The sequence below is a fragment of the Pseudophryne corroboree genome, unplaced genomic scaffold (genome assembly GCF_028390025.1).
Source record: "Pseudophryne corroboree isolate aPseCor3 unplaced genomic scaffold, aPseCor3.hap2 scaffold_3239, whole genome shotgun sequence".
In the NCBI taxonomy this organism is placed as follows: Eukaryota; Metazoa; Chordata; class Amphibia; order Anura; family Myobatrachidae; genus Pseudophryne; species Pseudophryne corroboree.
Window position 1 is genome coordinate 1 of NW_026969923.1, and position 20000 is coordinate 20000.

General features: G+C 48.5%; 27 non-coding genes and 5 pseudogenes across 27 annotated transcripts; all 32 read right to left on the reverse strand.

The window, feature by feature from the left end:
- Positions 1–209: 209 nt before the first annotated feature.
- LOC135018596 (U1 spliceosomal RNA) lies at positions 210–372 on the reverse strand. Its single transcript, XR_010216280.1, has one exon. It is a non-coding gene; the product is annotated as a U1 spliceosomal RNA (small nuclear RNA).
- Positions 373–524: 152 nt separating this feature from the next.
- On the reverse strand, positions 525–688 carry LOC135018578 (U1 spliceosomal RNA). Its single transcript, XR_010216264.1, has one exon. It is a non-coding gene; the product is annotated as a U1 spliceosomal RNA (small nuclear RNA).
- Positions 689–1358: 670 nt separating this feature from the next.
- Positions 1359–1521, reverse strand: LOC135018585 (U1 spliceosomal RNA). Its single transcript, XR_010216271.1, has one exon. It is a non-coding gene; the product is annotated as a U1 spliceosomal RNA (small nuclear RNA).
- Positions 1522–1673: 152 nt separating this feature from the next.
- On the reverse strand, positions 1674–1837 carry LOC135018581 (U1 spliceosomal RNA). Its single transcript, XR_010216267.1, has one exon. It is a non-coding gene; the product is annotated as a U1 spliceosomal RNA (small nuclear RNA).
- Positions 1838–2507: 670 nt separating this feature from the next.
- LOC135018591 (U1 spliceosomal RNA) lies at positions 2508–2670 on the reverse strand. Its single transcript, XR_010216276.1, has one exon. It is a non-coding gene; the product is annotated as a U1 spliceosomal RNA (small nuclear RNA).
- Positions 2671–2822: 152 nt separating this feature from the next.
- LOC135018583 (U1 spliceosomal RNA) lies at positions 2823–2986 on the reverse strand. The gene has a single exon (XR_010216269.1). It is a non-coding gene; the product is annotated as a U1 spliceosomal RNA (small nuclear RNA).
- A 694-nt stretch (positions 2987–3680) lies between these two features.
- On the reverse strand, positions 3681–3822 carry LOC135018599 (U1 spliceosomal RNA; annotated as a pseudogene).
- Positions 3823–3974: 152 nt separating this feature from the next.
- On the reverse strand, positions 3975–4138 carry LOC135018604 (U1 spliceosomal RNA). Its single transcript, XR_010216284.1, has one exon. It is a non-coding gene; the product is annotated as a U1 spliceosomal RNA (small nuclear RNA).
- Positions 4139–4809: 671 nt separating this feature from the next.
- On the reverse strand, positions 4810–4972 carry LOC135018601 (U1 spliceosomal RNA). Its single transcript, XR_010216282.1, has one exon. It is a non-coding gene; the product is annotated as a U1 spliceosomal RNA (small nuclear RNA).
- A 152-nt stretch (positions 4973–5124) lies between these two features.
- LOC135018584 (U1 spliceosomal RNA) lies at positions 5125–5288 on the reverse strand. Its single transcript, XR_010216270.1, has one exon. It is a non-coding gene; the product is annotated as a U1 spliceosomal RNA (small nuclear RNA).
- Positions 5289–5958: 670 nt separating this feature from the next.
- Positions 5959–6121, reverse strand: LOC135018586 (U1 spliceosomal RNA). The gene has a single exon (XR_010216272.1). It is a non-coding gene; the product is annotated as a U1 spliceosomal RNA (small nuclear RNA).
- A 152-nt stretch (positions 6122–6273) lies between these two features.
- On the reverse strand, positions 6274–6437 carry LOC135018594 (U1 spliceosomal RNA). Its single transcript, XR_010216279.1, has one exon. It is a non-coding gene; the product is annotated as a U1 spliceosomal RNA (small nuclear RNA).
- Positions 6438–7127: 690 nt separating this feature from the next.
- Positions 7128–7269, reverse strand: LOC135018587 (U1 spliceosomal RNA; annotated as a pseudogene).
- Positions 7270–7421: 152 nt separating this feature from the next.
- LOC135018571 (U1 spliceosomal RNA) lies at positions 7422–7585 on the reverse strand. Its single transcript, XR_010216258.1, has one exon. It is a non-coding gene; the product is annotated as a U1 spliceosomal RNA (small nuclear RNA).
- Positions 7586–8286: 701 nt separating this feature from the next.
- On the reverse strand, positions 8287–8422 carry LOC135018597 (U1 spliceosomal RNA; annotated as a pseudogene).
- Positions 8423–8574: 152 nt separating this feature from the next.
- Positions 8575–8738, reverse strand: LOC135018575 (U1 spliceosomal RNA). Its single transcript, XR_010216262.1, has one exon. It is a non-coding gene; the product is annotated as a U1 spliceosomal RNA (small nuclear RNA).
- A 671-nt stretch (positions 8739–9409) lies between these two features.
- On the reverse strand, positions 9410–9572 carry LOC135018590 (U1 spliceosomal RNA). The gene has a single exon (XR_010216275.1). It is a non-coding gene; the product is annotated as a U1 spliceosomal RNA (small nuclear RNA).
- A 152-nt stretch (positions 9573–9724) lies between these two features.
- On the reverse strand, positions 9725–9888 carry LOC135018572 (U1 spliceosomal RNA). Its single transcript, XR_010216259.1, has one exon. It is a non-coding gene; the product is annotated as a U1 spliceosomal RNA (small nuclear RNA).
- Positions 9889–10559: 671 nt separating this feature from the next.
- Positions 10560–10722, reverse strand: LOC135018592 (U1 spliceosomal RNA). The gene has a single exon (XR_010216277.1). It is a non-coding gene; the product is annotated as a U1 spliceosomal RNA (small nuclear RNA).
- A 152-nt stretch (positions 10723–10874) lies between these two features.
- LOC135018579 (U1 spliceosomal RNA) lies at positions 10875–11038 on the reverse strand. Its single transcript, XR_010216265.1, has one exon. It is a non-coding gene; the product is annotated as a U1 spliceosomal RNA (small nuclear RNA).
- Positions 11039–11732: 694 nt separating this feature from the next.
- LOC135018600 (U1 spliceosomal RNA) lies at positions 11733–11874 on the reverse strand (annotated as a pseudogene).
- Positions 11875–12016: 142 nt separating this feature from the next.
- Positions 12017–12180, reverse strand: LOC135018580 (U1 spliceosomal RNA). Its single transcript, XR_010216266.1, has one exon. It is a non-coding gene; the product is annotated as a U1 spliceosomal RNA (small nuclear RNA).
- Positions 12181–12850: 670 nt separating this feature from the next.
- Positions 12851–13013, reverse strand: LOC135018598 (U1 spliceosomal RNA). Its single transcript, XR_010216281.1, has one exon. It is a non-coding gene; the product is annotated as a U1 spliceosomal RNA (small nuclear RNA).
- Positions 13014–13165: 152 nt separating this feature from the next.
- Positions 13166–13328, reverse strand: LOC135018603 (U1 spliceosomal RNA). The gene has a single exon (XR_010216283.1). It is a non-coding gene; the product is annotated as a U1 spliceosomal RNA (small nuclear RNA).
- A 2614-nt stretch (positions 13329–15942) lies between these two features.
- LOC135018588 (U1 spliceosomal RNA) lies at positions 15943–16105 on the reverse strand. Its single transcript, XR_010216273.1, has one exon. It is a non-coding gene; the product is annotated as a U1 spliceosomal RNA (small nuclear RNA).
- A 152-nt stretch (positions 16106–16257) lies between these two features.
- On the reverse strand, positions 16258–16421 carry LOC135018577 (U1 spliceosomal RNA). Its single transcript, XR_010216263.1, has one exon. It is a non-coding gene; the product is annotated as a U1 spliceosomal RNA (small nuclear RNA).
- A 680-nt stretch (positions 16422–17101) lies between these two features.
- LOC135018595 (U1 spliceosomal RNA) lies at positions 17102–17252 on the reverse strand (annotated as a pseudogene).
- Positions 17253–17404: 152 nt separating this feature from the next.
- LOC135018582 (U1 spliceosomal RNA) lies at positions 17405–17568 on the reverse strand. Its single transcript, XR_010216268.1, has one exon. It is a non-coding gene; the product is annotated as a U1 spliceosomal RNA (small nuclear RNA).
- A 671-nt stretch (positions 17569–18239) lies between these two features.
- Positions 18240–18402, reverse strand: LOC135018593 (U1 spliceosomal RNA). The gene has a single exon (XR_010216278.1). It is a non-coding gene; the product is annotated as a U1 spliceosomal RNA (small nuclear RNA).
- A 152-nt stretch (positions 18403–18554) lies between these two features.
- LOC135018574 (U1 spliceosomal RNA) lies at positions 18555–18718 on the reverse strand. Its single transcript, XR_010216261.1, has one exon. It is a non-coding gene; the product is annotated as a U1 spliceosomal RNA (small nuclear RNA).
- A 670-nt stretch (positions 18719–19388) lies between these two features.
- Positions 19389–19551, reverse strand: LOC135018589 (U1 spliceosomal RNA). Its single transcript, XR_010216274.1, has one exon. It is a non-coding gene; the product is annotated as a U1 spliceosomal RNA (small nuclear RNA).
- A 152-nt stretch (positions 19552–19703) lies between these two features.
- On the reverse strand, positions 19704–19867 carry LOC135018573 (U1 spliceosomal RNA). The gene has a single exon (XR_010216260.1). It is a non-coding gene; the product is annotated as a U1 spliceosomal RNA (small nuclear RNA).
- Positions 19868–20000: the final 133 nt, after the last annotated feature.

Genomic DNA, 20000 nt, shown 5'->3' on the forward strand with positions numbered 1-20000 from the left:
TGTAACAGCTCCAGAGCTGCTCTGTAAGGCAAGTAAAAGGGTGTGGGCCCTGCAGCACTACCTGTAGTTCGCATTGTGCGTTGGAAGGCACAAATTAAGCAGACGGGAGAAGTCAGGATAGTGCGCAAGGGCATAGAAGGGAGCGGCTCAAGAAAAGAGAAGTAGAAACAGACAGCAAACTAGGCTGGAGAGAGACCTGAGACAAAGAGATCTGAATTATACGAGAGCCGACCAGGGGAAACACAAATTATGCAGTCAAGTTTGCCACATTTGGAAAAATCACAGGAGCAGCACACCCAGAGTGCAATGGGTGAGCCTTGCCCTGGGAGAAGCACCTTCATGATCATAGTATATCACCTGGCAGGTAAGTAGGAGTTGGGCTAGAGCTGGGGAGGGTCGCTGCTCGGGCACCCCCCTGTCAAGTGAAGGAGATCCAACTGAGGCAGCACAAGGAATCTCTCGAAAGAAGAACAAGGCTAGAGGAAGATCTGAGACAAATAAATCTGACTTTTACCAGAGCTGACCAGAGGAAAGAACAAACACAGTCCTCCACTACCACAAATAATGCAGTCGAGTTTCCCACATTTGGGGAAATCATACGGGTCAGCATACCCAGAATGCAATGAATGAACCTCACCCTGGGAGAACAATCTTCATGACCATGGTATCTCCTATGCAAAATAAGTATGATTTGGGATAGGGCTGGGGAGGGCCGCTGCTCAGGCACATCTCTGTCAAGTAAAGGAGATTCAACTGAGGCAGCACAAGGGAACTCTCATCTGGGGACAACAACTGCAGGGAGAACACATATTTTCAGATGAACATGGGAGGGCAGAAGGCTACCTAATACTGAAGCACCCCCAAACAACAAACCAAATGCAACAACTAGTGCAAGCATTCCTGAAGGAAGGCCTGCAGCAGATGGATTTGCATATGGTGATGTCATCCAAGCAGTGGGTCAAAGTTGGCTTCAACCCTCGTCTGCATATGAAAAGAGAAAAGGGGCGTGCAGGGCATGGCAGCCTTTTTCGGCACTTGGATGACCCCTAGTTCGCATTAAACACCTCCACCCTCCTTCGGTGTGGGGCTCATGTTGGCTATGCCCCAGCCCCGAAGCATTCAAGCTGAGTTCTTGCAGCAGCTGGGCACTGTAACAGCTCCAGAGCTGCTCTGTAAGGCAAATAAAAGGGTGTGGGACCTGCAGCACTACCTGTAGTTCGCATTGTGCATTGGAAGGCACAAAGTAAGCAGACGGGAGAAGTCAGGATAGTGCGCAAGGGCATAGAAGGGAGCGGCTCAAGAAAAGAGAAGTGGAAACAGACAGCAAAGTAGGCTGGAGAGAGACCTGAGACAAAGAGATCTGAATTATACGAGAGCCGACCAGGGAAAACACAAATTATGCAGTCAAGTTTCCCACATTTGGGGAAATCGCAGGAGCAGCACACCCAGAGTGCAATGGGTGAGCCTTGCCCTGGGAGAAGCACCTTCCTGATCATAGTATCTCACCTGGCAGGTAAGTAGGAGTTGGGCTAGAGCTGGGGAGGGTCGCTGCTCGGGCACCCCCCTGTCAAGTGAAGGAGATCCAACTGAGGCAGCACAAGGGAACTCTCGAAAGAAGAACAAGGCTAGAGGAAGATCTGAGACAAAAAAATCTGACTTTTACCAGAGCTGACCAGAGGAAAGAACAAATACAGTCCCCCACTACCACAAATAATGCAGTCGAGTTTCCCACATTTGGGGAAATCACAGGGGTCAGCATACCCAGAATGCAATGAATGAACCTCAACCTGGGAGAACAATTTCCATGACCATGGTATCTCCTATGCAAAATAAGTATGATTTGGGATAGGGCTGGGGAGGGCCGCTGCTCAGGCACATCTCTGTCAAGTAAAGGAGATTCAACTGAGGCAGCACAAGGGAACTCTCATCTGGGGACAACAACTGCAGGGAGAACACATGTTTTCAGATGAACATGGGAGGGCAGAAGGCTACCTAATACTGAAGCACCCCCAAACAACAAACCAAATGCAACAACTAGTGCAAGCATTCCTGGGGGAAGGCCTGCAGCAGATGGATTTGCATATGGTGATGTCATCCAAGCAGTGGGTCAAAGTTGGCTTCAACCCTCGTCTGCATATGAAAAGAGAAAAGGGGCGTGCAGGGCATGGCAGCCTTTTTCGGCGCTTGGATGACCCCTAGTTCGCATTAAACACCTCCACCCTCCTTCGGTGTGGGGCTCATGTTGGCTATGCCCCAGCCCCGAAGCATTCAAGCTGATTTCTTGCAGCAGCTGGGCACTGTAACAGCTCCAGAGCTGCTCTGTAAGGCAAGTAAAAGGGCGTGGGCCCTGCAGCACTACCTGAAGTTCGCATTGTGCATTGGAAGGCACAAATTAAGCAGACGGGAGAAGTCAGGATAGTGCGCAAGGGCATAGAAGGGAGTGGCTCAAGAAAAGAGAAGTGGAAACAGACAGCAAACTAGGCTGGAGAGAGACCTGAGACAAAGAGATCTGAATTATACGAGAGCCGACCAGGGGAAACACAAATTATGCAGTCAAGTTTCCCACATTTGGAGAAATCACAGGAGCAGCACACCCAGAGTGCAATGGGTGAGCCTTGCCCTGGGAGAAGCACCTTCATGATCATAGTATATCACCTGGCAGGTAAGTAGGAGTTGGGCTAGAGCTGGGGAGGGTCGCTGCTCGGGCACCCCCCTGTCAAGTGAAGGAGATCCAACTGAGGCAGCACAAGGGAACTCTCGAAAGAAGAACAAGGCTAGAGGAAGATCTGAGACAAAAAAATCTGACATTTACCAGAGCTGACCAGAGGAAAGAACAAACACAGTCCCCCACTACCACAAATAATGCAGTCGAGTTTCCCACATTTGGGGAAATCACAGGGGTCAGCATACCCAGAATGCAATGAATGAACCTCACCCTGGGAGAACAATCTTCATGACCATGGTATCTCCTATGCAAAATAAGTATGATTTGGGATAGGGCTGGGGAGGGCCGCTGCTCAGGCACATCTCTGTCAAGTAAAGGAGATTCAACTGAGGCAGCACAAGGGAACTCTCATCTGGGGACAACAACTGCAGGGAGAACACATATTTTCAGATGAACATGGGAGGGCAGAAGGCTACCTAATACTGAAGCACCCCCAAACAACAAACCAAATGCAACAACTAGTGCAAGCATTCCTGGGGGAAGGCCTGCAGCAGATGGATTTGCATATGGTGATGTCATCCAAGCAGTGGGTCAAAGTTGGCTTCAACCCTCGTCTGCATATGAAAAGAGAAAAGGGGCGTGCAGGGCATGGCAGCCTTTTTCGGCGCTTGGATGACCCCTAGTTCGCATTAAACACCTCCACCCTCCTTCGGTGTGGGGCTCATGTTGGCTATGCCCCAGCCCCGAAGCATTAAAGCTGATTTCTTGCAGCAGCTGGGCACTGTAACAGCTCCAGAGCTGCTCTGTAAGGCAAGTAAAAGGGCGTGGGCCCTGCAGCACTACCTGTAGTTTGCATTGTGCGTTGGAAGGCACAAATTAAGCAGACGGGAGGAGAAGTCAGGATAGTGCACAAGGGTCTAGAAGGGAGGGGCTCAAGAAAAAAGAAGTGGAAACAGACAGCAAACTAGGCTGGAGAGAGACCTGAGACAAAGATATCTGAATTATATGAGAGCTGACCAGGGGAAACACAAATTATGCAGTCAAGTTCCCCACATTTGGGGAAATCGCAGGAGCAGCACACCCAGAGTGAAATGGGTGATCCTTGCCCTGGGAGAAGCACCTTCATAATCATAGTATCTCACCTGGCAGGTAAATAGGAGTTGGGCTAGAGCTGGGGAGGGTCGCTGCTCGGGCACCCCCCTGTCAAGTGAAGGAGATCCAACTGAGGCAGCACAAGGGAACTCTCGAAAGAAGAACAAGGCTAGAGGAAAATCTGAGACAAAGAAATCTGACTTTTACCAGAGCTGACCAGAGGAAAGCACAAACACAGTCCCCCCCTACCACAAATAATGCAGTCGAGTTTCCCACATTTGGGGAAATCACAGGGGTCAGCATACCCAGAATGCAATGAATGAACCTAACCCTGGGAGAACAATCTTCATGACCATGGTATCTCCTATGCAAAATAAGTATGATTTGGGATAGGGCTGGGGAGGGCCGCTGCTCAGAAACATCTCTGTCAAGTAAAGGAGATTCAACTGAGGCAGCACAAGGGAACTCTCATCTGGGGACAACAACTCCAGGGAGAACACAAATTTTCAGATGAAAATGGGAGGGCAGAAGGCTGCCTAATACTGAAGCACCCCCAAACAACAAACCAAATGCAACAACTAGTGCAAGCATTCCTGGGGGAAGGCCTGCAGCAGATGGATTTGCATATGGTGATGTCATCCAAGCAGTGAGTCAAAGTTGGCTTCAACCCTCGTCTGCATATGAAAAGAGAAAAGGGGCGTGCAGTGCATGGCGGCCTTTTGCGGCGCTTGGATGACCCCTAGTTCGCATTAAACGCCTCCACCCTCCTTCGGTGTGGGGCTCATGTTGGCTATGCCCCAGCCCCTGAAGCATTCAAGCTGATTTCTTGCAGCAGCTGGGCACTGTAACAGCTCCAGAGCTGCTCTGTAAGGCAAGTAAAAGGGTGTGGGCCCTGCAGCACTACCTGTAGTTCGCATTGTGCGTTGGAAGGCACAAATTAAGCAGACGGGAGAAGTCAGGATAGTGCGCAAGGGCATAGAAGGGAAAGGCTCAAGAAAAGAGAAGTGGAAACAGACAGCAAACTAGGCTGGAGAGAGACCTGAGACAAAGAGATCTGAATTATACGAGAGCCGACCAGGGGAAACACAAATTATGCAGTCAAGTTTCCCACATTTGGAAAAATCTCAGGAGCAGCAGACCCAGAGTGCAATGGGTGAGCCTTGCCCTGGGAGAAGCAACTTCATGATCATAGTATCTCACCTGGCAGGTAAGTAGGAGTTGGGCTAGAGCTGGGGAGGGTCGCTGCTCGGGCACCCCCCTGTCAAGTGAAGGAGATCCAACTGAGGCAGTACAAGGAATCTCTCGAAAGAAGAACAAGGCTAGAGGAAGATCTGAGACAAATAAATTTGACTTTTACCAGAGCTGACCAGAGGAAAGAACAAACACAGTCCCCCACTACCACAAATAATGCAGTCGAGTTTCCCACATTTGGGGAAATCATACGGGTCAGCATACCCAGAATGCAATGAATGAACCTCACCCTGGGAGAACAATCTTCATGACCATGGTATCTTCTATGTAAAATAAGTATGATTTGGGATAGGGCTGGGGAGGGCCGCTGCTCAGGCACATATCTGTCAAGTAAAGGAGATTCAACTGAGGCAGCACAAGGGAACTCTCATCTGGGGACAACAACTGCAGGGAGAACACATATTTTCAGATGAACATGGGAGGGCAGAAGGCTACCTAATACTGAAGCACCCCCAAACAACAAACCAAATGCAACAACTAGTGCAAGCATTCCTGGGGGAAGGCCTGCAGCAGATGGATTTGCATATGGTGATGTCATCCAAGCAGTGGGTCAAAGTTGGCTTCAACCCTCGTCTGCATATGAAAAGAGAAAAGGGGCGTGCAGGGCATGGCAGCCTTTTTCGGCGCTTGGATGACCCCTAGTTCGTATTAAACACCTCCACCCTCCTTCGGTGTGGGGCTCGTGTTGGCTATGCCCCAGCCCCGAAGCATTCAAGCTGATTTCTTGCAGCAGCTGGGCACTGTAACAGCTCCAGAGCTGCTCTGTAAGGCAAATAAAAGGGTGTGGGACCTGCAGCACTACCTGTAGTTCGCATTGTGCGTTGGAAGGCACAAAGTAAGCTTATGGGAGAAGTCAGGATAGTGCGCAAGAGCATAGAAGGGAGCGGCTCAAGAAAAGAGAAGTGGAAACAGACAGCAAACTAGGCTGGAGAGAGACCTGAGACAAAGAGATCTGAATTATACGAGAGCCGACCAGGGGAAACACAAATTATGCAGTCAAGTTTCCCACATTTGGGGAAATCGCAGGAGCAGCACACCCAGAGTGCAATGGGTGAGCCTTGCCCTGGGAGAAGCACCTTCATGATCATAGTATCTCACCTGGCAGGTAAGTAGGAGTTGGGCTAGAGCTGGGGAGGGTCGCTGCTCGGGCACCCCCCTGTCAAGTGAAGGAGATCCAACTGAGGCAGCACAAGGGAACTCTCGAAAGAAGAACAAGGCTAGAGGAAGATCTGAGACAAAGAAATCTGACTTTTACCAGAGCTGACCAGAGGAAAGTACAAACACAGTCCCCCACTACCACAAATAATGCAGTCGAGTTTCCCACATTTGGGGAAATCACAGGGGTCAGCATACCCAGAATGCAATGAATGAACCTCACCCTGGGAGAACAGTCTTCATGACCATGGTATCTCCTATGCAAAATAAGTATGATTTGGGATAGGGCTGGGGAGGGCCGCTGCTCAGGCACATCTCTGTCAAGTAAAGGAGATTCAACTGAGGCAGCACAAGGGAACTCTCATCTGGGGACAACAACTGCAGGGAGAACACATATTTTCAGATGAACATGGGAGGGCAGAAGGCTGCCTAATACTGAAGCACCCCCAAACAACAAACCAAATGCAACAACTAGTGCAAGCATTCCTGGGGGAAGCCTGCAGCAGATGGATTTGCATATGGTGATGTCATCCAAGCAGTGGGTCAAAGTTGGCTTCAACCCTCGTCTGCATATGAAAAGAGAAAAGGGAGTGCAGGGCATAACAGCCTTTTGCAGCACTTGGATGACCCCTAGTTCGCATTAAACATCTCCACCCTCCTTCGGTGTGGGGCTCATGTTGGCCATGCCCCAGCCCCTGAAGCATTCCAGCTGATTTCTTGCAGCAGCTGGGCACTGTAACAGCTCCAGAGCTGCTCTGTAAGGCAAATAAAAGGGTGTGTGACCTGCAGCACTACCTGTAGTTCGCATTGTGCGTTGGAAGGCACAAAGTAAGCAGATGGGAGAAGTCAGGATAGTGCGCAAGGGCATAGAAGTGAGCGGCTCAAGAAAAGAGAAGTGGAAACAGACAGCAAACTAGGCTGGAGAGAGACCCGAGACAAAGAGATCTGAATTATATGAGAGCCGACCAGGGGAAACACAAATTATGCAGTCAAGTTTCCCACATTTGGGGAAATCGCAGGAGCAGCACACCCAGAGTGCAATGGGTGAGCCTTGCCTTGGGAGAAGCACCTTCATGATCATAGTATCTCACCTGGCAGGTAAGTAGGAGTTGGGCTAGAGCTGGGGATGGTCGCTGCTCGGGCACCCCTCTGTCAAGTGAAGGAGATCCAACTGAGGCAGCACAAGGGAACTCTCGAAAGAAGAACAAGGCTAGAGGAAGATCTGAGACAAAGAAATCTGACTTTTACCAGAGCTGACCAGAGGAAAGCACAAACACAGTCCCCCACTACCACAAATAATGCAGTCGAGTTTCCCACAATTGGGGAAATCACAGGGGTCAGCATACCCAGAATGCAATGAATGAACCTCACCCTGGGAGAACAATCTTCATGACCATGGTATCTCCTATGCAAAATAAGTATGATTTGGGATAGGGCTGGGGAGGGCCGCTGCTCAGGCACATCTCTGTCAAGTAAAGGAGATTCAACTGAGGCAGCACAAGGGAACTCTCATCTGGGGACAACAACTGCAGGGAGAACACATATTTTCAGATGAACATGGGAGGGCAGAAGGCTGCCTAATACTGATGCACCCCCAAACAACAAACCAAATGCAACAACTAGTACAAGCATTCCTGGGGGAAGGTCTGCAGAAGACGGATTTGCATACGGTGATGTCATCCAAGCAGTGGGCCAAAGTTGGCTGGAACCCTCATCTGCATATGAAAAGAGAAAAGGGGTATGCAGGGCATGGCGGCCTTTTGCGGCGATTGGATGGCCCCTAGTTCGCATTAAACACCCCCACCCTCCTTCGGTGTGGGGCTCATGTTGGCCATGCCCCAGCCCCTGAAGCATTCAAGCTGATTTCTTGCAGCAGCTTGGCACTGTAACAGCTCCAGAGCTGCTCTGTAAGGCAAGTAAAAGGGTGTGGGCCCTGCAGCACTACCTGTAGTTCGCATTGTGCGTTGGAAGGCACAAAGTAAGCAGACGGGAGGAGAAGTCAGGATAGTGCACAACGGTATAGAAGGGAGGGGCTCAAGAAAAAAGAAGTGGAAACAGACAGCAAACTAGGCTGGAGAGAGACCCGAGACAAAGAGATCTGAATTATATGAGAGCCGAACAGGGGAAACACAAATTATGCAGTCAAGTTTCCCACATTTGGGGAAATCACAGGGGCAGCACACCCAGAGTGCAATGGGTGATCCTTGCCCTGGGAGAAGCAGCTTCATGATCATAGTATCTCACCTGGCAGGTAAGTAGGAGTTGGGCTAGAGCTGGGGAGGGTCGCTGCTCGGGCACCCCCCTGTCAAGTGAAGGAGATCCAACTGAGGCAGCACAAGGGAACTCTCGAAAGAAGAACAAGGCTAGAGGAAGATCTGAGACAAAGAAATCTGACTTTTACCAGAGCTGACCAGAGGAAAGCACAAACACAGTCCCCCACTACCACAAATAATGCAGTCGAGTTTCCCACATTTGTGGAAATCACAGGGGTCAGCATACCCAGAATGCAATGAATGAACCTCACCCTGGGAGAACAGTCTTCATGACCATGGTATCTCCTATGCAAAATAAGTATGATTTGGGATAGAGCTGGGGAGGGCCGCTGCTCAGGCACATCTCTGTCAGGTAAAGGAGATTCAACTGAGGCAGCACAAGGGAACTCTCATCTGGGGACAACAACTGCAGGGAGAACACATATTTTCAGATGAACATGGGAGGGCAGAAGGCTACCTAATACTGAAGCACCCCCAAACAACAAACCAAATGCAACAACTAGTGCAAGCATTCCTGGGGGAAGGCCAGCAGCAGATGGATTTGCATATGGTGATGTCATCCAAGCAGTGGGTCAAAGTTGGCTTCAACCCTCATCTGCATATGAATAGAGAAGAGGGGCGTGCAGGGCATGGCGGCCTTTTGCGGCGCTTGGATGACCCCTAGTTCGCATTAAACACCTCCACCCTCCTTCGGTGTGGGGCTCATGTTGGCTATGCCCCAGCCCCTGAAGCATTCAAGCTGATTTCTTGCAGCAGCTGGGCACTGTAACAGCTCCAGAGCTGCTCTGTAAGGCAAGTAAAAGGGTGTGGGCCCTGCAGCACTACCTGTAGTTCGCATTGTGCGTTGGAAGGCACAAAGTAAGCAGACGGGAGAAGTCAGGATAGTGCGCAAGGGCATAGAAGGGAGCGGCTCAAGAAAAGAAAAGTGGAAACAGACAGCAAACTAGGCTGGAGAGAGACCTGAGACAAAGACATCTGAATTATACGAGAGCCGACCAGGGGAAACACAAATTATGCAGTCAAGTTTCCCACATTTGGGGAAATCACAGGGGCAGCACACCCAGAGTGCAATGGGTGAGCCTTGCCCTGGGAGAAGCACCTACATGATCATAGTATCTCACCTGGCAGGTAAGTAGGAGTTGGGCTAGAGCTGGGGAGGGTCGCTGCTCGGGCACCCCCCTGTCAAATGAAGGAGATCCAACTGAGGCAGCACAAGGGAACTCTCGAAAGAAGAACAAGGCTAGAGGAAAATCTGAGACAAAGAAATCTGACTTTTACCAGAGCTGACCAGAGGAAAGCACAAACACAGTCCCCCACTACCACAAATAATGCAGTCGAGTTTCCAACATTTGGGGAAATCACAGGGGTCAGCATACCCAGAATGCAATGAATAAACCTCACCCTGGGAGAACAATCTTCATGACCATGGTATCTCCTATGCAAAATGAGTATGATTTGGGATAGAGCTGGGGAGGGCCGCTGCTCAGGCACATCTCTGTCAAGTAAATGCGATTCAACTGAGGCAGCACAAGGGAACTCTCATCTGGGGACAACAACTCCAGGGAGAACACAAATTTTCAGATGAACATGGGAGGGCAGAAGGCTGCCTAATACTGAAGCACCCCCAAACAACAAACCAAATGCAACAACTAGTGCAAGCATTCCTGGGGGAAGGCCTGCAGCAGATGGATTTGCATATGGTGATGTCATCCAAGCAGTGAGTCAAAGTTGGCTTCAACCCTCGTCTGCATATGAAAAGAGAAAAGGGGCGTGCAGGGCATGGCGGCCTTTTGCGGCGCTTGGATGACCCCTAGTTCGCATTAAACGCCTCCACCCTCCTTCGGTGTGGGGCTCATGTTGGCTATGCCCCAGCCCCTGAAGCATTCAAGCTGATTTCTTGCAGCAGCTGGGCACTGTAACAGCTCCAGAGCTGCTCTGTAAGGCAAGTAAAAGGGTGTGGGCCCTGCAGCACTACCTGTAGTTCGCATTGTGCGTTGGAAGGCACAAATTAAGCAGACGGGAGAAGTCAGGATAGTGCGCAAGGGCATAGAAGGGAGCGGCTCAAGAAAAGAGAAGTAGAAACAGACAGCAAACTAGGCTGGAGAGAGACCTGAGACAAAGAGATCTGAATTATACGAGAGCCGACCAGGGGAAACACAAATTATGCAGTCAAGTTTGCCACATTTGGAAAAATCACAGGAGCAGCACACCCAGAGTGCAATGAGTGAGCCTTGCCCTGTGAGAAGCACCTTCATGATCATAGTATATCACCTGGCAGGTAAGTAGGAGTTGGGCTAGAGCTGGGGAGGGTCGCTGCTCGGGCACCCCCCTGTCAAGTGAAGGAGATCCAACTGAGGCAGCACAAGGAATCTCTCGAAAGAAGAACAAGGCTAGAGGAAGATCTGAGACAAATAAATCTGACTTTTACCAGAGCTGACCAGAGGAAAGAACAAACACAGTCCTCCACTACCACAAATAATGCAGTCGAGTTTCCCACATTTGGGGAAATCATACGGGTCAGCATACCCAGAATGCAATGAATGAACCTCACCCTGGGAGAACAATCTTCATGACCATGGTATCTCCTATGCAAAATAAGTATGATTTGGGATAGGGCTGGGGAGGGCCGCTGCTCAGGCACATCTCTGTCAAGTAAAGGAGATTCAACTGAGGCAGCACAAGGGAACTCTCATCTGGGGACAACAACTGCAGGGAGAACACATATTTTCAGATGAACATGGGAGGGCAGAAGGCTACCTAATACTGAAGCACCCCCAAACAACAAACCAAATGCAACAACTAGTGCAAGCATTCCTGGGGGAAGGCCTGCAGCAGATGGATTTGCATATGGTGATGTCATCCAAGCAGTGGGTCAAAGTTGGCTTCAACCCTCGTCTGCATATGAAAAGAGAAAAGGGGCGTGCAGGGCATGGCAGCATTTTTCGGCGCTTGAATGACCCCTAGTTCGCATTAAACACCTCCACCCTCCTTCGGTGTGGGGCTTATGTTGGCTATGTCCCAGCCCCGAAGCATTTAAGCTGATTTCTTGCAGCAGCTGGGCACTGTAACAGCTCCAGAGCTGCTCTGTAAGGCAAGTAAAAGGGTGTGGGCCCTGCAGCACTACCTGTAGTTCGCATTGTTCATTGTAAGGCACTAAGTAAGCAGACGGGAGGAGAAGTCAGGATAGTGCACAAGGGTATAGAAGGGAGGGGCTCAAGAAAAAAGAAGTGGAAACAGACATCAAACTAGGCTGGAGAGAGACCTGAGACAAAGAGATCTGAATTATATGAGAGCTGACCAGGGGAAACACAAATTATGCAGTCAAGTTTCCCACATTTGGGGAAATTGCAGGAGCAGCACAGCCAGAGTGCAATGGGTGAAACTTGCCCTGGGAGAAGCACCTTCATGATCATAGTATCTCACCTCGCAGGTAAGTAGGATTTGGGATAGAGCTGGGGAGGGTCGCTGCTCGGGCACCCCCCTGTCAAGTGAAGGAGATCCAACTGAGGCAGCACAAGGAAACTCTCGATAGAAGAACAAGGCTAGAGGTAGATCTGAGACAAATAAATCTGACTTTTACCAGAGGAAAGAACAAACACAGTCCCCCACTACCACAAATAATGCAGTCGAGTTTCCAACATTTGGGGAAATCACAGAGGTCAGCATACCCAGAATGCAATGAATGAACCTCACCCTGGGAGAACAATCTTCATGACCATGGTATCTCCTATGCAAAATAAGTATGATTTGGGATAGGGCTGGGGAGGGCCGCTGCTCAGGCACATCTCTGTCAAGTAAAGGCGATTCAACTGAGGCAGCACAAGGGAACTCTCATCTGGGGACAACAACTGCAGGGAGAACACATATTTTCAGATGAACATGGGAGGGCAGAAGGCTGCCTAATACTGAAGCACCCCCAAACAACAAACCAAATGCAACAACTAGTGCAAGCATTCCTGGGGAAGGCCTGCAGCAGATGGATTTGCATATGGTGATGTCATCCAAGCAGTGGGTCAAAGTTGGCTTCAACCCTCGTCTGCATATGAAAAGAAAAAAGGGATGTGCAGGGCATGGCGGCCTTTTGCGGCGCTTGGATGACCCCTAATTCGCATTAAACATCTCCACCCTCCTTCGGTGTGGGGCTCATGTTGGCTATGCCCCAGCCCCTGAAGCATTCAAGCTGATTTCTTGCAGCAGCTGGGCACTGTAACAGCTCCAGAGCTGCTCTGTAAGGCAAGTAAAAGGGTGTGGGCCCTGCAGCACTACCTGTAGTTTGCATTGTGCGTTGGAAGGCACAAAGTAAGCAGACGAGAGAAGTCAGGATAGTGCGCAAGGGCATAGAAGGGAGCAACTCAAGAAAAGAGAAGTGGAAACAGACAGCAAACTAGGCTGGAGAGAGACCTGAGACAAAGAGATCTGAATTATACGAGAGCCGACCAGGGGAAACACAAATTATGCTGTCAAGTGTCCAACATTTGGGGAAACCGCAGGAGCAGCACACCCAGAGTGCAATGGGTGAGCCTTGACCTGGGAGAAGCACCTTCATGATCATAGTATCTCACCTGACAGGTAAGTAGGAGTTGGGCTAGAGCTGGGGAGGGTCGCTGCTCGGGCACCCCCCTGTCAAGTGAAGGAGATCCAACTGAGGCAGCACATGGAAACTCTCGAAAGAAGAACAAGGCTAGAGGAAGATCTGAGACAAAGAAATCTGACTTTTACCAGAGCTGACCAGAGGAAAGCACAAACACAGTCCCCCACTACCACAAATAATGCAGTCGAGTTCCCACATTTGGGGAAATCACAGGGGTCAGCATACCCAGAATGCAATGAATGAACCTCACCCTGGGAGAACAATCTTCATGACCATGGTATCTCCTATGCAAAATAAGTATGATTTGGGATAGGGCTGGGAAGGGCCGCTGCTCAGGCACATCTCTGTCAAGAATTTATAAAGTCTATACATATATATAACCAAATGTCAATATATATATATATATAGAACCCAGCGCTCCTATCAAAACTTATCTATTTCACCAATTTGTTGCTTATTTAATCTTTATACATCTATTAATTTTCACCATATATTATAAAATGCTGCTCCCATAGGTAGTACTGTTTTACCAATAATAAACCAAATTTTAAAGATAATCACACTTGTTATCAAGGGAGCGCAAAAAATAAAATATACAAGCTCTTTATTTTTAAAAAATATATATAGACAGAAGAAACCCACATTCAATAAAATACAATGGAGTCAACATATATAGGCACCACTATCCATATCTAAATGTAATCAGGATCTATTTCATATTGCCCTTGATGAAAACGGAATGTTTATTAAAGTGTCCAAAAAATCCTCCTGGATACAGCTGTTGTTATTTAATCGTTACTTTCCAATTGTAATTGATACATTAAATTCCTTCTTGTGGATGAACAGCAACAGTTGTAACCAACGCCTCTTATTTACTGCAGTTAAAGTTCATATGTAACTCACGTGAGTAATGAAAGAAAACAGGGGGAGAGCGCTGTGATGGTTGGTGAAACACAGCGGTATGCTACGACCCCCGTTAACCGTGGCTGGATCTTATTGGCACTCGCGGTCGGGATATTTCTCCCTGCCGTGGGGTAGAGACCTCCTTTTGCTCGGTCTCAAATTGCTTTTTCCCCTTCACCGCTGCCTTTACATCAGACGTCCGCCGTGATGTAGCTCGTTCATGAACGGGCTTATATCTCAGCAATCAGAGTGTCCGGTAATCACCTTTCTTACGCGTTTCTCCGCTGTTATCCAAGAGCGGTTTCGTCAGAGGATACATCAGCAGCCTAGCAGGCTCTTTTTAAAATGCACCGGACCAATAGCATTACTAATTAGTTGATTGGATACATACATGTACTAATTGGATGCATACATGTAATGACTCACATATGGAACAACTTTCTAATTGCAATTGCACATATAAAGGCATTTCATAATATAAAAATAAGCAACATGGTGATTAAAAATAATAATAAAATAAGCAACAAGGTTGTTTAAAAAATAACAGAAAATATATAATCTATATACAGATTAACCTATAATCTTTCAATCAATACCTCATATCTATAATCACATATACATAATTCAGAGACTCAGCACTAAGGATCCCCATTTACTTATATAAAACCTTTTAGGGTAACATAAATCCATGCCACTACTAAAGCAGTTCTTGTGGCGCAGGGGAAACATCACCTGCACTCTATGCAGCTAGTCCCATGTTCGAATCCAACCCGCTCAGCTTAACATCCATATTATTTATTTACTTTTAATGGGATCATTCGATCAATTCATTTTTACCTTTAATTTTTGTTAATATTATTTCTATATTTCATTATTTTAACCCCTGGAATAATTACATTGCTGTTTAAACAACAAAAAGAATTGAAGAAAAAATAAATATTAAACAGACAATTTAAGGATTCGAAGATTTAAAGATTTTAAAATTTAAAACAGGGAGGGGGGGAGGGAGGGGGGCCTTTTGGGAGAATGAGGGGAAAAAAAATAGAAAAAAAAAATATATATATAGAACCAAGAGAAAGTGTAAAAAGAGGATGGAGGAAGAAATCTGATGTTCATCATTACTAGTGGATTTTACTAAAGAACTTTAAAGGAACACACACAACAGGATTATACAGTTTCATCCTAAGAGGAAAGCTGTTTCCAAAATACCTACTTCTAATAATTTTGTTTATTTATTAAACATACAATAAATGGATATTCAATAAATAATATATTAGGTAAATCAATAGATAAAATCTTCAGAGACTGCCAATGTTGTTCAGTTCGATGCTCTCATTCAGACCATCAGGTGTAAGGGTACCCAATGAAAAAATCCAAAATGCCTCCCTTGTCAAGTAAAGGAGATTCAACTGAGGCAGCACAAGGGAACTCTCATCTGGGGACAACAACTGCAGGGAGAACACATATTTTCAGATGAACATGGGAGGGCAGAAGGCTGCCTAATACTGAAGCACCCCCAAACAACAAACCAAATGCAACAACTAGTACAAGCATTCCTGGGGGAAGGCCTGCAGCAGATGGATTTGCATATGGTGATGTCATCCAAGCAGTGGGTCAAAGTTGGCTTCAACCCTCGTCTGCATATGAAAAGAGAAAAGGGGCGTGCAGGGCATGGCGGCCTTTTGCGGCGCTTGGATGACCCCTAGTTCGCATTAAACACCTCCACCCTACTTCGGTGTGGGGCTCATGTTGGCTATGCCCCAGCCCCTGAAGCATTCAAGCTGATTACTTGCAGCTGGGCACTGTAATAGCTCCAGAGCTGCTCTGTAAGGCAACTAAAAGGGTGTGGGCCCTGCAGCACTACCTGTAGTTCGCATTGTGCGTTGGAAGGCACAAAGTAAGCAGACGGGAGAAGTCAAGATAGTGCGCAAGGGCATAGAAGGGAGTGGCTCAAGAAAAGAGAAGTGTAAACAGACAGCAAACTAGGCTGGAGAGAGACATGAGACAAAGAGATCTGAATTATACGAGAGCCGACCAGGGGAAACACAAATTATGCAGTCAAGTTTCCCACATTTGGGGAAATCGCAGGAGCAGCACACCCAGAGTGCAATGGGTGAGCCTTGCCCTGGGAGAAGCACCTTCATGATCATAGTATCTCACCTAGCAGGTAAGTAGGAATTGGGCTAGAGCTGGGGAGGGTCGCTGCTCGGGCACCCCCCTGTCAAGTGAAGGAGATCCAACTGAGGCAGCACAAGGGAACTCTCAAAAGAAGAACAAGGCTAGAGGAAGATCTGAGACAAAGAAATCAGACTTTTACCAGAGCTGACCAGAGGAAAGCACAAACACAGTCCCCCACTACCACAAATAATGCTGTCAAGTTTACCACATTTGGGGAAATAACAGGGGTCAGCATACCCAGAATGCAATGAATGAACCTCACCCTGGGAGAACAATCTTCATGACCATGGTATCTCCTATGCAAAATAAGTATGATTTGGGATAGGGCTGGAGAGGGCCGCTGCTCAGGCACATCTCTGTCAAGTAAAGGAGATTCAACTGAGGCAGCACAAGGGAACTCTCATCTGGGGACAACAACTGCAGGAGGTACACATATTTTCAGATGAACATGGGAGGGCAGAACGCTGCCTAATATGGAAGCACCCCCAAACAACAAACCAAATGCAACAACTAGTACAAGCATTCCTGGGGAAGGCCTGCAGCAGATGGATTTGCATATGGTGATGTCATCCAAGCAGTGGGTCAAAGTTGGCTTCAACCCTCGTCTGCATATGAAAAGAGAAAATTGGCATGCAGGGCATGGCGGCCTTTTGCGGTGCTTGGATGACCCCTAGTTCGCATTAAACACCTCCACCCTCCTTCGGTGTGGGGCTCATGATGGCTATGCCCCAGCCCCTGAAGCATTCAAGCTGATTTCTTGCAGCAGCTGGGCACTGTAACAGCTCCAGAGCTGCTCTGTAAGGCAAGAAAAAGGGTGTGGGCCCTGCAGCACTACCTGTAGTTTGCATTGTGCGTTGGAAGGCACAAAGTAAGCAGACGGGAGAAGTCATGATAGTGCGCAAGGGCATAGAAGGGAGCAACTCAAGAAAAGAGAAGTGGAAACAGACTGCAAACTAGGCTGGAGAGAGACCTGAGACAAAGAGATCTGAATTATACGAGAGCCGACCACGTGAAACACAAATTATGCAGTCAAGTGTCCAACATTTGGGAAACCGCAGGAGTAGCACACCCAGAGTGCAATGGGTGAGCCTTGCCTGGGAGAAGCACCTTCATGATCATAGTATCTCACCTGGCAGGTAAGTAGGAGCTGGGCTAGAGCTGGGGAGGGTCGCTGCTCGGGCACCCCCCTGTCAAGTGAAGGAGATCCAACTGAGGCAGCACAAGGGAACTCTCGAAAGAAGAACAAGGCTAGAGGAAGATCTGAGACAAAGAAATCTGACTTTTACCAGAGCTGACCAGAGGAAAGCACAAACACAGTCCCTCACTACCACAAATAATGCTGTCCAGTTTCCCACATTTGGGGAAATCACAGGGGTCAGCATACCCAGAATGCAATGAATGGACCTCACCCTGGAAGAATAATCTTCATGACCATGGTATCTCCTATGCAAAATAAGTATGATTTGGGATAGAGCAGGGGAGGGCCGCTGCTCAGGCACATCTCTGTCAAGTAAAGGAAATTCAACTGAGGCAGCACAAGGGAACTCTCATCTGGGGACAACAACTGCAGGGAGAACACATATTTTCAGATGAACATGGGAGGGCAGAAGGCTGCCTAATACTGAAGCACCCCTAAACAACAAACCAAATGCAACAACTAGTGCAAGCATTCCTGGGGGAAGGCCTGCAGCAGATGGATTTGCATATGGTGATGTCATCTAAGCAGTGGGTCAAAGTTGGCTTCAACCCTCATCTGCATATGAATAGAGAAGAGGGGCGTGCAGGGCATGGCGGCCTTTTGCGGCGCTTGGATGACCCCTAGTTCGCATTAAACACCTCCACCCTCCTTCGGTGTGGGGCTCATGTTGGCTATGCCTCAGCCCCTGAAGCATTCAAGCTGATTTCTTGCAGCAGCTGGGCACTGTAACAGCTCCAGAGCTGCTCTGTAAGGCAAGTAAAAGGGTGTGGGCCCTGCAGCACTACCTGTAGTTCGCATTGTGCGTTGGAAGGCACAATGTAAGCAGACGGGAGAAGTCAGGATAGTGCGCAAGGGCATAGAAGGGAGCGGCTCAAGAAAAGAGAAGTGGAAACAGACAGCAAACTAGGCTGGAGAGAGACCTGAGACAAAGACATCTGAATTATACGAGAGCCGACCAGGGGAAACACAAATTTTGCAGTCAAGTTTCCCACATTTGGGGAAATCACAGGAGCAGCACACCCAGAGTGCAATGGGTGAGCCTTGCCCTGGGAGTAGCACCTACATGATCATAGTATCTCACCTGGCAGGTAAGTAGGAGTTGGGCTAGAGCTGGGGAGGGTCGCTGCTCGGGCACCCCCATGTCAAGTGAAGGAGATCCAACTGAGGCAGCACAAGGGAACTCTCGAAAGAAGAACAAGGCTAGAGGAAGATCTGAGACAAAGAAATCTGACTTTTACCAGAGCTGACCAGAGGAAAGCACAAACACAGTCCCCCACTACCACAAATAATGCAGTCGAGTTTCCAACATTTGGGGAAATCACAGAGGTCAGCATACCCAGAATGCAATGAATGAACCTCACCCTGGGAGAACAATCTTCATGACCATGGTATCTCCTATGCAAAATAAGTATGATTTGGGATAGGGCTGGGGAGGGCCGCTGCTCAGGCACATCTCTGTCAAGTAAAGGCGATTCAACTGAGGCAGCACAAGGGAACTCTCATCTGGGGACAACAACTGCAGGGAGAACACATATTTTCAGATGAACATGGGAGGGCAGAAGGCTGCCTAATACTGAAGCACCCCCAAACAACAAACCAAATGCAACAACTAGTGCAAGCATTCCTGGGGAAGGCCTGCAGCAGATGGATTTGCATATGGTGATGTCATCCAAGCAGTGGGTCAAAGTTGGCTTCAACCCTCGTCTGCATATGAAAAGAAAAAAGGGATGTGCAGGGCATGGCGGCCTTTTGCGGCGCTTGGATGACCCCTAATTCGCATTAAACATCTCCACCCTCCTTCGGTGTGGGGCTCATGTTGGCTATGCCCCAGCCCCTGAAGCATTCAAGCTGATTTCTTGCAGCAGCTGGGCACTGTAACAGCTCCTGAGCTGCTCTGTAAAGCATGTAAAAGGGTGTGGGCCCTGCAGCACTACCTGTAGTTTGCATTGTGCGTTGGAAGGCACAAAGTAAGCAGACAGGAGAGGTCAGAATAGTGTGCAAGGGCATAGAAGGGAGCGGCTCAAGAAAAGAGAAGTGGAAACAGACAGCAAACTAGGCTGGAGAGAGACCTGAGACAAAGAGATCTGAATTATACGAGAGCCGACCAGGGGAAACACAAATTATGCAGTCAAGTTTCCCACATTTGGGGAAATCACAGGGGCAGCACACCCAGAGTGCAATGGGTGAGCCTTGCCCTGGGAGAAGCACCTACATGATCATAGTATCTCACCTGGCAGGTAAGTAGGAGTTGGGCTAGAGCTGGGGAGGGTCGCTGCTCGGGCACCCCCCTGTCAAGTGAAGGAGATCCAACTGAGGCAGCACAAGGGAACTCTCGAAAGAAGAACAAGGCTAGAGGAAGATCTGAGACAAAGAAATCTGACTTTTACCAGAGCTGACCAGAGGAAAGCACAAACACAGTCCCCCACTACCACAAATAATACAGTCAAGTTTCCCACATTTGGGGAAATCACAGGGGTCAGCATACCCAGAATGCAATGAATGAACCTCACCCTGGGAGAACAATCTTCATGACCATGGTATCTCCTATGCAAAATAAGTATGATTTGGGATAGGGCTGGGGAGGGCCTCTGCTCAGGCACATCTCTGTCAAGTAAAGAAGATTCAACTGAGGCAGCACAAGGGAACTCTCATCTGGGGACAACAACTGCAGGGAGAACACATATTTTCAGATGA